Source organism: Cetorhinus maximus, chromosome 9 (assembly GCF_964194155.1).
Source record: "Cetorhinus maximus chromosome 9, sCetMax3.hap1.1, whole genome shotgun sequence".
In the NCBI taxonomy this organism is placed as follows: domain Eukaryota; kingdom Metazoa; phylum Chordata; class Chondrichthyes; order Lamniformes; family Cetorhinidae; genus Cetorhinus; species Cetorhinus maximus.
Window position 1 is genome coordinate 97,527,251 of NC_135887.1, and position 14,440 is coordinate 97,541,690.

Sequence of the window (14,440 nt, forward strand, 5' to 3'; positions counted from 1 at the left end):
CCGATGCTGCCAGACCTGCTGAGTTTTTCCAGGTAATTCTGTTTTTGTTTTGGATTTCCAGCATCCGCAGTAGCTTTTAGCTTTTTGTTTTTATATAGGTGTGAAGTAGTCCACTGAAAGGTAGTACAGTCCAGTCTGACCAAATAATTTTCTAGTTGGCTTTAATGGTACTAATGGCTGGTGCTTGGGTGATTTCCATGTGCTCTTTTTCTTCACCCTCCCCATTTTGGAGCGTTCTCAGAAGAACTGTCCTTATTCCATCCCTCTAAGTCTGTGGTGCTTTTGTAAACTGCACCCTCTGGAACAAGGTAATTGATTGACTGAAAATTACCTGTGCCCCTCCCTGCTAGTTGAACAACTGGTGATATTAATTGCTGCTCCTCTGTCAGGTCGCTGGAGAATCATTACAGTTACAATTATGGAATTATAAGGCAATGTAGAAATGCACATCTAACTACCCATTTTGACCTACATCCACAATACAAAAGCTCCCTTGGATGTGCCATTTAAATAATGCCAGATGCCTTGAATTTTAAATGTGAGTAAATTGATTTATCCAAATCCTCACTATTTAAAATTTAGCTTGGTGTTGTCTCCATTTTCTCTCTGGTCATTTAATTCCATTTACTAGTAGAATTTCACTGAGTACCTTCTATCAGGGATAACAGATTATATTGTCCATTAATTTTCTGTACCATTCTCTCATATATTATAGACAATTAACCTTTAGACTGTTTAATAACCTAAAACTTAGTATAGCCCAAGGATTATATTGAAGCGACTGGAAATTCTTTCTTTACATAGCTTCTATGTGTGAGTTATGAAGTCCAGACAGCAAGATGTTTAACTTCCAATGACTCGTTGAATAAATATCCCTCATTGTATGGAACATAGCCAGGAACGTCCCAAATCTGGTCTTGGCCAGTGCTAAGTAAGCAATTTCAGTTGTAACAGCAGTAAATGTGTTATAATTAGTTTAATTATGGGATTGAATACATTAAAAAATCAGAGTTCCCACTTCTAATCTTTGTCTTCTGTTGGAAGATCATGGGTAATGGGTGAGGACAAAATCTGGCTCAGCTTTCCCAAGATCAACAGCTCACATAGAATGTTAAGTTGCCACAAGGTTGTTGCCACCTGATGAATAGTACCCAAGCTTGAATCATCTTTCAAAAGAAGGGGAAAATTGGAAGATTCAACCTATCTTGGTCACGTGAATTCTGCAGAAGCTAAATGAAAAGCAAAAATGTATATGCTGGAAAATGTAGAAGATAAAACACTGGAAACACTCATTTTCAACACAGAAAAGTATAATGTTTTTAGGGGCCAGCCTCAAAAAATGTGAAGATTTCCTGATTTCATTCCAGACAATATAATTCCATTTGAGTCTGTGTATTTGTGTGTTTGGTAACAGCAGCCTTTGGTTTTAAGCATAAGTCTTTTGGCCTTGACAATTCCATTGTTATTCATGCAAAGGCACAAATGGATCTCCTGGGTGTTAGCTCACTAATTGGGCACTATGTTATATAATGTACCATGTATTATTCTGGAGCTCTTAGTAACCTGTCACAAGATCATATTGTTATAAATAGGCATATCTTGCAGTCAGTTAGTCATTTTTGTTGCTGGGAAAGATTTGATGAGACCACTAAGAAATAACTGACATTTCTTTTTAAATGCTTTCTTAAATATAAGTATGGCACAAAAATTCCATTGCCGATAATTATGCCAGGCATATCTAAATAAAAATATTTCTTAGGTTTTCAGATATTTGATGTTGTGTTGTGTTGACCATAAATTATTTTGCACGGAAATCAGAAACCAAGGGAACTTTTTGTCTTGGAGCTGCATTTACAATGCACTTGCGATGTTTTACTAAGATGACGGGAGTTTTGAGTTGCTGCCTGTTTATGAATTACGCCACCAGCACATGGCAGGAATGTTTCAGGTATAAGAATAAGCAGCATGATTTGTTTATTTTTGTTATCAAAACTGCTTCGTTGTGGATTTCAAATCTGTCTTGCTATGTCTTCTATAGTTTCCTTTTATAATGAAATATGAGTTTTAATGCATTTGACTAGAAAGAAATTTTAGCATGATTAAGCTTGGTTAAATGAGTTATGTGTTAGGATCAGATCTGCTCCAATTTAAAAAAAAGCTATAATATGTATTGTTGACATCGAATAAATGTTAAAATCAATAGATGGTTATTTGTACTCATGTCCAATTTACTATATTACAGCTTACCTAGTGCAGGGAGCTTAGGTTGTGCAATGCCACTTGTCCGACAGCCCTTTTTCCCGAGTAGAACACTGCATAGGAACATGTATAATTAACTCTCTGCCTGGAGAAATAGCTACTGATTGAATAAGTCAGGTAAAAGATGCGCTACCCTAAAACATAACTTAATTTTTAATAAATGATACCAAGTGGCAGAGTATTTTGGGATACTAATACCAAAGCTACTACATATGAGCATAAGAAATAGGAGCAGGAGGAGGCCATTTGGTCCCTCGAGCCTGATCAGCCATTCAATTATATCATGGTTGATCTGAATGTGGCCTTAACTCCATTTTCCTGCCTGCTCCCCATAACCCTTTTCTCCCATTTAGATCAAAAATCTGTCTAACTCAGCCTAGATTATATTCAATGAGCCAGCCTTGCGACACTCCACTAGTCACAGCCTGCCAACTTGAAAATGCCCCATTTATCCCTTCTTTTTGCTTCCTGTCCATTAACCAACCCTCTATCCATGATAATATACACCGCCCCCCCGCCCCCCCCAACAACTCCATGAGCCCTTATCTTGTGTACTAGCTTTTTGTGCGACACCTTATTGAATCCCTTTTGGAAATCCAAGTAAGCTATATCTACTGGTTCTCTTTTATCTAATCTGCTTGTTACATCCTCAAAAAAAGCTCCATAAATTTGTCAAACACTATTTCGCTTTGCTATGACCATAGCTGATGTTAATGCTGAACAAGCCAGATCTCAGAATGAAATCTGCCTCGTCTGCTCATAATTTTATTTTGTATTGTAGAAACGAGGAGGGAAAGCTATTGAACACACCGGATTCCAGCGATAATTTTAAAATTTGAAGAATTAATATGTTTATTAAAAGAAAGATAAGATAAAACAAACACACATAAGGTAAAAGATACACAGTTAGAAAAATCTTACAAAAATAGCCCCCAAAATGCTTTATCAAAGGTACACAATAAAACTATCTTTTTGGCAACAGCCCTCATAGACTCTTAACCATAAAATCCAGGAAATATTACCCAAACCAAGAAATTGTTTTAATTTTTAAACAGAAGTGCAATCCACGACTTCCCAGAACAACTCCATGCTGATGTGGATTTTCCAAAGGGAGATTTTTTTAAAAAGCTGTTTTGCAGGACAGTCTCCTGGCCTAAAACTGAGCTGCTTTTTCCAATCACAAGACTTTCACAGCTTTTTCAGCACACTCCAAACACGCAGGAGTTGGCTTTCAGCAGGACTGCTCCCCACAGCAACTCACCATAGCTGAAAACTAGTTTTCATAAATATCCTTTTCACCCCTTTCATCTTAGTTCTCCATTGTCTTCAAATATCCCTTTAAAAACTCAGGTTCCCAAATATTAAAACCTTTCACGTTGATATTTTCCGTCTATTTTGTGTCAGTAAAATTTAAAACGCCTGCCCTGTTTGCTCACAAATCTCCTGTAAAATGTAACTGTTCTTTTATACCTTTGAGACTTCTTTGAAATGTAACAGTTACACATCAATTTCAACACTTACCTCCCAGTGCAAATTTGAGATCTACCCTGTTTACTTGTAAGTTAAAACCCACCATAAGGCCTCATTACAAAATGCAAGAAGATAACGCCTTTAGTCTTTCACCCCTTAGATTTCACAGACAATTTGACTCCAACAGCCTCTCCTTTGATTAACCCTGGACACACACAGAAACAGCTTTACCCTTACCTACACAGAATATATACATAAACACAGAAATATAAAAATATACACATATCACACATCTTTCACAAAACCATGCTGACTGATTGATTGTAATACGATTTTCTAAATGCCCTGTTACTATTTCAATGTCTTGTTACTATTTCCTTAATAATGCATTCCAGCATTTTCCAAATGACATATTAAGCTAACTAATCCAAAGTTTCCTGTTTTCTGTCTCCTTCCTTTCTTGAATAGTTATGTTACATTTGGAGTTTCCCAACGCACTGGGACTTTTCCAGAATCAAGGGAATTTTGGAAAATTATAACCAATGAATCCGCTATCTCTGCAACCACTTATTTTAAGACCCTAGGATGTGGAAATCTGGTCCTGCATCTCTGTCACGACACACACAATGGCAGCAGTGTGTACCATCTGCAAAGATGCACTGCAGGAACTCACCAAGGCTACTTAGACAGCACCTTCCAAAGCCACAGCCTGAATTTTGCCCTTGTCGGGCGGGGGCGGTCAGGGAGCCAATTAAGGCCCTGCCCTGCATGGATCGCGAGCAGCAATACTGAGCGCTGCCTGTGCAGGCGGGGGGAGGAGGGAGAGCCAGGCCTCGCGCACAGTTCGTGCATGCGAAAGAGCGCTTCAATCTCCCTGGGGCACGGAGCTGCCTCAGGGAGATTGAAGCTCTTTTTTAAAAAATTAATAAATACAGTAAAAATTGAATGAAACATGTCCCCTCATGTGACTGTGTCAGATGAGATGGGACATGTTTTTAATGTTAAAATAAAGGTTTTATTTAATTAGTATTAGCTTTAGGAAACTTCATCCCGCTCGTGGACGAGGTATCCTAAAAAATGTAAAGTTCCCCTCCAAGCCACTCACCATCTTGACTTGGAAATATATCGCCATTCCTTCACTGTCTCTGGGTCAAAGTCCTGGAACTCTCTCCCTAACAGCACTGTGCATGTACCTACATTACATTGACTGCAGCAGTTCAAAAAGGCAGCTCACCACCACCTTCTCAAGGACAATTAAGGATGGGCTATGAATGCTGGCGTAGCAAGCAACACCCACATCCCATAAATTAATTTTAAAAAAGGTCCACGGGACTTATCAGCCTTAATTCCATTAGTTTATCTAGAACTTTTCCTCTAGTCATAATGATTGTTTTAAGTTCCTCCCTCTCTTTTGTCCCTTGATTTTAGTGTCTTCTATCATGAAGACAGATACAAAACACTTATTCAAAGCCTCTGCCGATTCCTTGTTTCACATTATTAATTCCCTAGTCTCATCCTCTAAGGGTCCAGTGTTTACTTTAGCTACTCTCTTCCCTTTTATATTCTTGTGGAAACTCTTATTGTCTGATTTCTTTCCAGTTTATTCTCATATTCTAATTTCTTCCCATTTTTTAGTCATTGTTTGCTGGTTTCTAAAATTCTCCCATTCTTCTGGCCTACCACTAATCTTCGCAGCATTGTGCATCTTGTCTTTCAATTTGATACCATCTTCAACTTCCTTGGTTATCCACGGATGGTGCATCCTTCTCTTGGAGTCTTTCTTTATCGATGAAATATATCTTTGTTAAGAGTTATATCCTAAAATGTCTGCCACTGCTTACCTGCCCTCTTACCTTTTAATCTATTTTCCCAGTCCAACTCTATCTGCATGCCTTTGTAATCACCTTCATTAAGTTTGAGGCGCTAGGTTCTGATCCATGTTTCTCAAACTAAATGTGAAATTCTTGCATGTTATGATCGCTCTTGTCTAGAGTATCCTTTATTATGAGATCATTAGTTAATACTGTCTCATTTTCATTACCCTGTCTAAAATAAGCTATTCTCTGGTTAGTTCCACAAGGTATTGTTCTAAGAAACAGTCACAAATGCATTGTTATGAAATCATCCTCAAGGCCTTCTTTGCCAATTTTATTTGTCCAATCTATATGAATGTTAAAATTGCCCACGACCATTGCAGTATCCTTCTTACAAGCCCCTATTTTCTTGATTTATACTTTATCTTATAGCGTAGCTACAGTTAGTGGCCCTATAAGCTACTCCCATTAGTTACTTCTTTCCTTTGCTGTTTCTTATCTCCATTCAAACTGATTCTACATCTTGATCTTCCAAACCAAGATCATTTCTCACTACCGTTCTGATCTCATCCTTTATTTCAGAGCTACACCACCTACTTTTCCTTTATCCCTATCTTTCCAAAATGTCAACTACACTAGAACATTAGGTTCCCAGCCTTTGTCACTTTGCAACCATGCTTCTGTAATGGCTATTAAATCATACCCATTTATTTCTATTTGTGCCATCAATTCATCCACTTTGTTACAAATGTTATGTGCATTCAGATAAAGAACTTTAATTCTGCCTTTTTACCATTTTTTCCTACTCTGACCCTATTTGCTGGTGTACTCTGTCCCTTCTTGACACACTTTGGTGGTCATTAGCCATATCGCTACCCTGCACTCTTGTCTTGTCCTTTTTGCATTAACTTTCTAAATCTCCTCTCACATAAACCTCCTTCCCACCCCCGCCTCCCACCAAGCATACCCCCTACCCGCCCCCCACACCGGAATTTAGTTTAAAGTTCTCTCTACAGCCCCAGTTATACAAGTCGCCAGGATATTGGTCCTAGCCTGGTTCACGTGAAGCCTGTTCCAATGGTACAACTTCTTCTTTCTCTAGTACCGGTGCCTGTGCCCCATGAATCAAAACTAATTTCTCCCAGGCTAATCTTTGAGTCATGCCTTCGACTCTCTGATCTTATTTACCCTATGCCAATTTGCTTGTGGTTCAGGTAGCAATCCAGAGATTGTTACCTTTGTGGTTCTGCTTTATAATTTAGTTCCGAGCTACTCATACTCCCTTAGCAGAACCTCTTTTTTAGTGCTACCTATGTCGTGGACCACTCCAAGTTCCTCGCAGGCAACACAGCCTTGGGGACTTAAGCACTCAGCTGCTGCAAACAGTATCTATTCCCTGAATAATTCTATCCATTAATGCTGCTATACTATCCACTACTGCTACTACATTCCTTTTTACTCCTCCTACTTGAATGCCCCACGCCCCCCGCCCCCCTACCCCCGGACCAGTATTATGGTGCTGCAGTCAGTTTGCTCATCCTCCCTGCGGTCCCTGATCTCACCCACACAAGAACCTCAAACTGTCAATTTTGCTTTGTAAAACAAAGGCCCAGATCTTCTGATCTCCGGATCAGAAGGTACCCTCAGGAGGTACCCTGGAAGATGTGCTGGGAAGTCCCAACGCAAGGACCAGGATTTGCCCTCACCAAGCAGGCTAGGCGGGGGTGGGCGGGAGTGGTTGGGAAGCCGACTGCCGCCCACGATCGGGGCCGGACCATGATTTTACGTTGGCGAACCAATTAAGGCTCACCCAGCATGAAAGCGCTGCTTGTGTGGTGGGGGGGGCAAGGAGGGCGAGAGGGGAACTTTGCACAGAGCTGCCTCAGAGGGATGAGGATTTTAAGAAGTAAAAGTAAAGATTTTAAAAATGTTACAAGACACTTTCCCTAATGCAACTCTGAGCAGGGACATGTGATTAATGAAAAGTTAACATTTTTATTTTATTTTTAATTGCTGTTGGAAACCTCATCCCGCCCGTGGATGAGGTTTCCTAAAAAATCCAAAGGTCGCTTGGCCATTTCACCTGCTTGCCAATCATAAGGTTGGACGGGTAGCGAAAAATTACATTTAATTGGGACTTTAATGGCCTTAATAGGCCTGTTATTTTTCAGCAGGTGTGCTGCCGACCCCCACGCGCACCTGCTGACCGAAATATCACACATCATTTTACACTTGTTTGGGTCAGGCACACGCCCGCCCGACGAGGTACAAATTCTGGCCAAGGACCCTGCGGGAATTGCTGGGAAGTTTAAACTTCTGTTGGGCAATTACCCTGCCTCTGGAACTCTCCGAAGCTCTGAGTTAAAATTGGGGACTTCAGATGGTTCTGGCTCATTTAGCAGAATAGCTACCCAGGAAAAGTTATAAGGATTCATTTCCAGTTCTAACTCCTGGGTAATTATAGTACTGATCTCCCGACTAGCTCCCGAACCCCCACTGGACTCTCTGACTACCCCCCACCCACCAACTACCCCCTTGACCCCTGACTAACCCTCACCCCCCGACTACCCCACCTGAATACTCCCTGACCTCCTGACAATCCAACTGCCCTCCCGGACTCCTCCCCGACTACCCACCCTGACCACCCAACTATCCCCCCCAACTACCCTGACTACCCCCATTAACACCTGAGGTTGCCCCTTGACCCTCTCACCCATTTACCTTACACACTTACCATCTCTGTCAGCTTGTCAAAATGGCCTTGGGACATTTAAACTTACCGGAGAATGGCAGCTCATGCTGTAAAAAGGGGGCATCACCCAGCTTCCCCAAAACGCCTACACTACGAGGGAAGGCCTCCAGGAGCAGGTATGTTCCTCATTTCGCAGGAGGCCCAGTTCGGAAGCCCGTGCATGAAACCTGGAGCTCCAGTGCAGGGTAAGTAAATTGGAGCGGAGTGGCAATCCAACGGTGGTTGCCAGTCCTCGGAAGATTCAGTCCTATGTTATTACCCATATACACGTTTTCATATCCTGCAGGTAAATAACTGAAGAAACCACACTGACAGAAAGCTGTTTAACCCACATATGACTGGGTTTGCCACGATACACTCACTTTCACATGGTTGGACAGCAGCCAGATGAATATGTTTGTATTGTAGCTCAAGTTGTTTGAAATTGGAAGCCACTGAACTGGATCGCTGGCAAAAAGCTATCCAGTGCTACCATTAAAAATTAAAAGCCTTCTGTGAATATCATTTTTAAAAATCCCTTTGTGAATGTCTGTGTACAGTTGAACTATTTAAGTGTTTAATATAATATTTAATGGAGAATAGGTTTTAAATGCAACTTCTTGCAAGGTAAATTGAAAGAGAAATTCTTATCTAGGGACAAAATAATCTTCAAACTCTGCAACTATATTGAAAACTGCAGCCTCAAAATTACCGATGGTGAAATTAGTGATTACTATCTAATGTGTTCATGTGAAATTTCTCCGTCTACTATTTTACCAAAGGTGGTAACCTATTTAATACTGATTGATTCCTGTGTTCAAAGAGAAATCAAAAAGAAACATGCTTGTCTGCTATCAACGCCTAATAGTGCTAATTTCTAGGCTTTTATGTAAATTCTCCATATTACAATATAATAAAATTATTAAAGACTAGGGTGTCAAAATTTGGTAGAAAGTTTTTATCTCTCTGCTGCTTTCTATTCTTATTCTTAGTAGCAGTATGTCATCTTGAGCTGTCAGCTGGGGAGTTTCATGTTGGGTACATAAGCCATATGGAGCTGTTGAGGCAAATCCTTCATAATCCAGCAGCAATTAAGAGAATTTGCAGATAAGCCCTAATCATTTAATTTCTTTCAGAGAAAAAAAGCAAATGAATTTTAAACATATTGAGTTTAGTGAGGTAAAATCGCATGGTTATGGTGCTTGGCCATTTTCACACTACCAGCTGGTTACATGCAGCCACAACAGAGTCTGTTGTTGCACATTGGTCATAGTCATTCTATTTAGAATCAATTTAAAGAGTTGCATTCTACTGACACCTACAATACACAGGATGTGGCGTTTAAACTTGGCATAGTAATTAATTGAACTAATTCTCTCCAAAAATAAGGATTCCCTTTTGAACAAAAGAAAACAACTGCTGATGTACTATACAATCCAAAAAGCCATTAGTTAGATCCCTGGCCTGTGGTGAGTCAGCTCACCAAACCGGAGCTGGCAGTTGGAATATGAGAATTGGCACCAGTGCCCTGGCAAGGATCCCACCCATGATTGGCATACAACAACTGTTGGACAATGCGCAAATATGTAGATACCAGTTGAGAATAGGTTGAAGCTCAGGTGTGATGCTGATTATATCTCCAAGCTCACTCGTGAAGAGTAGCCACTTGGAGAAGTTACTGGAGAACTACAATACCATGGTTATATATTTCAACAAAAGTAAGACCTTTAGGAGAGGAAGAAACTGGGGAAGATGAGATTTCTATGTGAAAATGTGAAGAAAGTTTGGGAAGAGAAGAAAGAAAGACCTTGAATAATACTTTTACAACAAGAATCTCTGTGTTAAAAGATGGTACAGGCATCAGGGCAGGGGAAGGAAGGAATAATTCTTTTAATTTAGTTTTTTTTAACTTAGGGTCATAGAGTCATTTATGGCACAGAAGGAAGCCATATGGCCCATCGAGTCCATGCCGGCTGCCACAGAGCAATCTAGCTGGTCCCATTTCCCCACTCGGTTCCTGTAGCCCTGCAAATTTATTTGGTTCAAGTGTCCGTCCAATTTCCTTTTGGAATCATTGATAGCTTCCACTTCCACCACCCTTGTGGGCAGCAAATTCCAGGACTTGTCAATGAAACAATCCCATATTAACAAGAGTTTATATAGATGATGCAAGGTGTAGCTTGATGAAAGTTCTTCTAATATAATTGCCATAACCATGAGTTTAAAAGTCCTTCTCAAAGCTGAAAATTTAATTTTACATTCGGCACTCTGAGGTTTTGAGCTTATATTTTTGCTTTGTGCTTGGTGAACCAAGAAACTGTTAATTCATTTTTAAATTTTCTGCAATTATTTGACAGTTCAGCATGCAGGGTACAATTTTTATGCAGAAAAACTTGGTACGCTTGCAGGACATGATCACACCCAGTGACATGTAACATTTATGTTATGCTGTGATAATCACCACCTAGAGCCTCAATTGTCAGTCTAAATGTTTTCTGCAATATCCTTTATTTTGTTCTTCTGTGCTGAATAGATTAAGAGATGGACATGGGAGCTGATAAAAATCATATTTGGCCAATATGAAACTTCATTTGCAAACTGCCAGAGCAGAAAATTTGAAGTAAGACCTCCAGAAGAGGAAGAAACTGGGGAAGATGAGATTTCTTTGTGAAAATGTGTAGAAAGTTCACATTAACTATAACCAAAATGAGAAAGAAGCAGAAAATTTAAGGTTCCATTCTTGTTTTGTGTGGATTGATCTTTTGCCTCTTGTTTAGTTCGAATGAAATCTGTACATCCTTTGAAATAATTTTTATTTCCATAGTTATTTTTAACATCCATTGAGTCCAGAATAATTAAGTTCCCTCAGCTCTGTAAAACGAACTCAAATCCATTTTAAAGACTGCAATGTATTTGGACCAAAGGTTAATATTAATAAATTGAACCTTATTCAAAGAATACAGTAAAATAGAAATGTTCTGTCACAAAACAAAAGAAGATTTTTTTTGATGATTCCCCCTGCACCCCATCAACTGCCACCGCCACCTTTCCCCTGCAGAGACCCTCAGCAATATGTTATATTTGAGAGTGGCTCAGCTAGACTGCCCTTTTTTCCATTATCCCAATTACCAACAAAGAGTGGGGACTTTTCATCTGGTGAATAGCCAGCACTGACCTGACTCTGGCCACTTTATGCTGCCCAGGTATTTTCTCACTTCTTTCATCTTTGTGCCCACACACCTTCTTTGACTGCGAGGCTATGTTGGAGAAATGCTATCATGCTGCCAGCAGTATCGCTGCATGAGCAGCACAAGCCCAATGCTGGATGGTTAGTGGTCTGATCTACTCTATCTCACTCGGGGTAATTGTCTGTTCGACATTCAGTGTCTCTTATAGCAACATTGTTACGAGGGCTTTATGTGACGCAGTGTTTCGGAGCTTCAATATGGTGCATCACAAATTCTTGAGTCTTTCAATATTCACTAATCAGATTTTTCAGAAAGCAATTGCTGAAGACATTCTTATCAGATATGTATTTTGAACGTTCCAGAGGACACCAACTATCAGTAGTTTAATCAACTTAATGACATCGCAAACAACATGAGTAATGCAAATAGTAGTTGTTTTGTTCATCCGCTGATACTGTTCATGCTTCTTTAATCAATACTTTGCTTGGTGCTAGGCTGTGAAAGTCCGAGGAAGCAGTCATCTGCTATTTGTCATGCTGTATTTTATCTGACTGGCACTTTCTACACACAATGGCTATAATTTCATGCAGCATCTTCTAGAATGAACAGTTTACAGAAAGGCTCAATTTTTATTGTGAGCACAAACTGAAAGCACAAATTTCATACACACTCCGGATTATCAGAATTTTGCATGGCTATGATACTGAGAGCATTGTTACAACACTAATTACACACACACTGTGTGTTCTGGCTAACAGTGAACTAAGATCAATATCTCCAAGTACTGCTAAACCAATAATTTAAGACTGGGGTCTTGTGAGCAAATTCTGGCTTGTATCATGAGCAGAAATATTTATCATCCTGTCATGGTGTACTTGATTTATAAGTCTGCACAACACTTCCACATGGAATTCTACAAACTCACAAATATATTCTTAAAACCCTCTTTTAAATTCTTTGCTAGTACACAGTAATTTCACCACAAAAGGTGTATAATTCCCTACATGAGAAACAAAAGAACAAATCATTCACACAAATTATCACACACATCAGATTTCCTTAGCTTTGGTTGAGAATGAGAAAATTGATGTTTTTCTAAAAAAAAACTTTTCCTGCACAGTTTCTTTTCACCTCTCATAAATATTATAGATGATCCTTTAATAACTTGAAGGATTCACCATTGAGTGGCGACAGGTGTATGCTGGAATTGATTGTTTGTACTCCCTCATTCTCCCCATCGCATTCCGTAGTTAATATTGGAGGCTGGAGTCCAGACTCTGCCTTTGTTACTGTCAAATCGTCTGAAAAAGCTTTGCTTGGATCAGAGTTCTTTACAATGGTATTACAGTGAATTGTGATGATCAGTTGTTGTTGATCAGGTAAGTGTGCTGATCAAGACAGCTCTTTGTAATGAAACGAACACAAGAAGTGGTGCAATGACACAATGGCTGGGATTTTACTGGCAGCAATGAAGCCCTGACTTCGGGATCTAAAGTGGGTGGCATGGTCATATAGACAGGGGATGGAAGTCAGGGAGCAACATAGCGGTATTGTTGGGGCAATCCAATTAACAGCTTTCAAGAGTTTCCCCCATGATTCCCACTGACTCCAGTTTTGCTAGATCTCCTTGATGCCACATTTGGCAAAATGCTGCCTTGATGTCAAGGCCAGTCATTCACACCTCACCTCGGGAGTTCAACTCTTTTGTCCATGTTTGGACCAAGACTATAATGAGGTCAGGAGGTGAGTGGCCCTGGCCTAAGCCAAACTGAGTGACAGAGAGCAGGCTATTGCTGTGTGTCACTTGACACTTGATAGTTTCAGGTTGACAAGCTGTAACTAGTGAAGTACAGCAAGAATCAGTACTTGAGCTTCAACTATTTACAATCTATATTGGTGACTTAGCTGAGGGCTTGATTGCAATGTGTCCAAGTTTGCCGACTATACAATAGGTGGAAAAGTAAGCTTTGAGGAGGATGCATGGAGGCTGCAAAAGAATTTATACAGGTTAGGTGATTGAGTAAGAATATGACAGATGAAATATAGGCCAGGAATTTATGGCCCCTCCCGCCCAGCTGGATATTATGGTCCCACCATTCTGAATGGAGATTTAAATGGCTCGCCTCATCTGCCGGGGTGGGGTGGGGAGACACCGCGGCGGGGCTGTAAAATCCTGGCCTTAATATGAAGGATTGTGGAGTTATCCAATTTTGTGGGAAAAATAGAAAATAATGTTTTTTTAAATGGTGAATGACTGGGAAATATTGATATTCAGAGGGACCTGGGTGCCCACGTACACTAATCACAGAAGGTTGACATGCACATGCAGCAAGCAATTAGGAAAGCAAATGGTGTATTAAACATTATTAGAAAGGGCTTAACGCGTAAGAATAAAGAAGTTTTATTGCTCTTAAATAGGGTCTAGGTGAGACCTCACCTGGAGTACAGTATACATACAGTTTTAGTCTCCTTACCTAAGGAAGGATATACTTACCTTAGAAGGCGTACAACAAAGGATCACTAAGCTGGTTCCTGGGATGAGGGGAATGTCCCATGAGAAGCGTTTTAAGTAGCCAAGCCCTATATTCCCTAGAGTTTATGAGAAAGAGATGATATCACTGAAACAAATACAATTCTTAAGATGCTTGGCAGGACAAGGAGTATGGCTAAGGAAAACTAAGGACATATGATCAGTGATGGTTTGTGCCTAGGGTGTCTAGAACAAGGAGTCAGAGTCTCAAAATAAGGGGTCGGCTATTTAGAACTGAGATGAGAAGAAATTTCTTTGTTCGAAGGGTTATGAATCTTTGGAATTCTGTATCACAGGGATGCTCAGTCAGCGACTGTGTTAAAGACAAATGTCGATGGATTTTTGGATACTAAAGCAATCAAGGGATATGGGGATGGTGCAGCAAGGTGGAGTTGAAGTAGAAAATCAGGCATAACTTTCTTGAATGAATGATGGAGCAAACTCAAAG

At 40.1% G+C, this 14,440-nt stretch overlaps 1 protein-coding gene across 6 annotated transcripts in view; it reads left to right on the top strand.

Annotated features, from left to right (window-relative positions):
- Positions 1–474: 474 nt before the first annotated feature.
- Positions 475–14,440, top strand: part of LOC144684849 (uncharacterized) — a 48,495-nt gene continuing 34,529 nt past the window's right edge. For 5 of the 6 annotated variants that reach the window (XM_078549161.1, XM_078549162.1, XM_078549160.1 and 2 more), the window contains exon 1: positions 475–538. The gene's annotated coding sequence lies outside the window, so the exon portion shown is untranslated. The remainder of the gene's footprint in view (positions 539–14,440) is intronic. The other variant, XM_078549159.1, reaches the window with a different exon arrangement.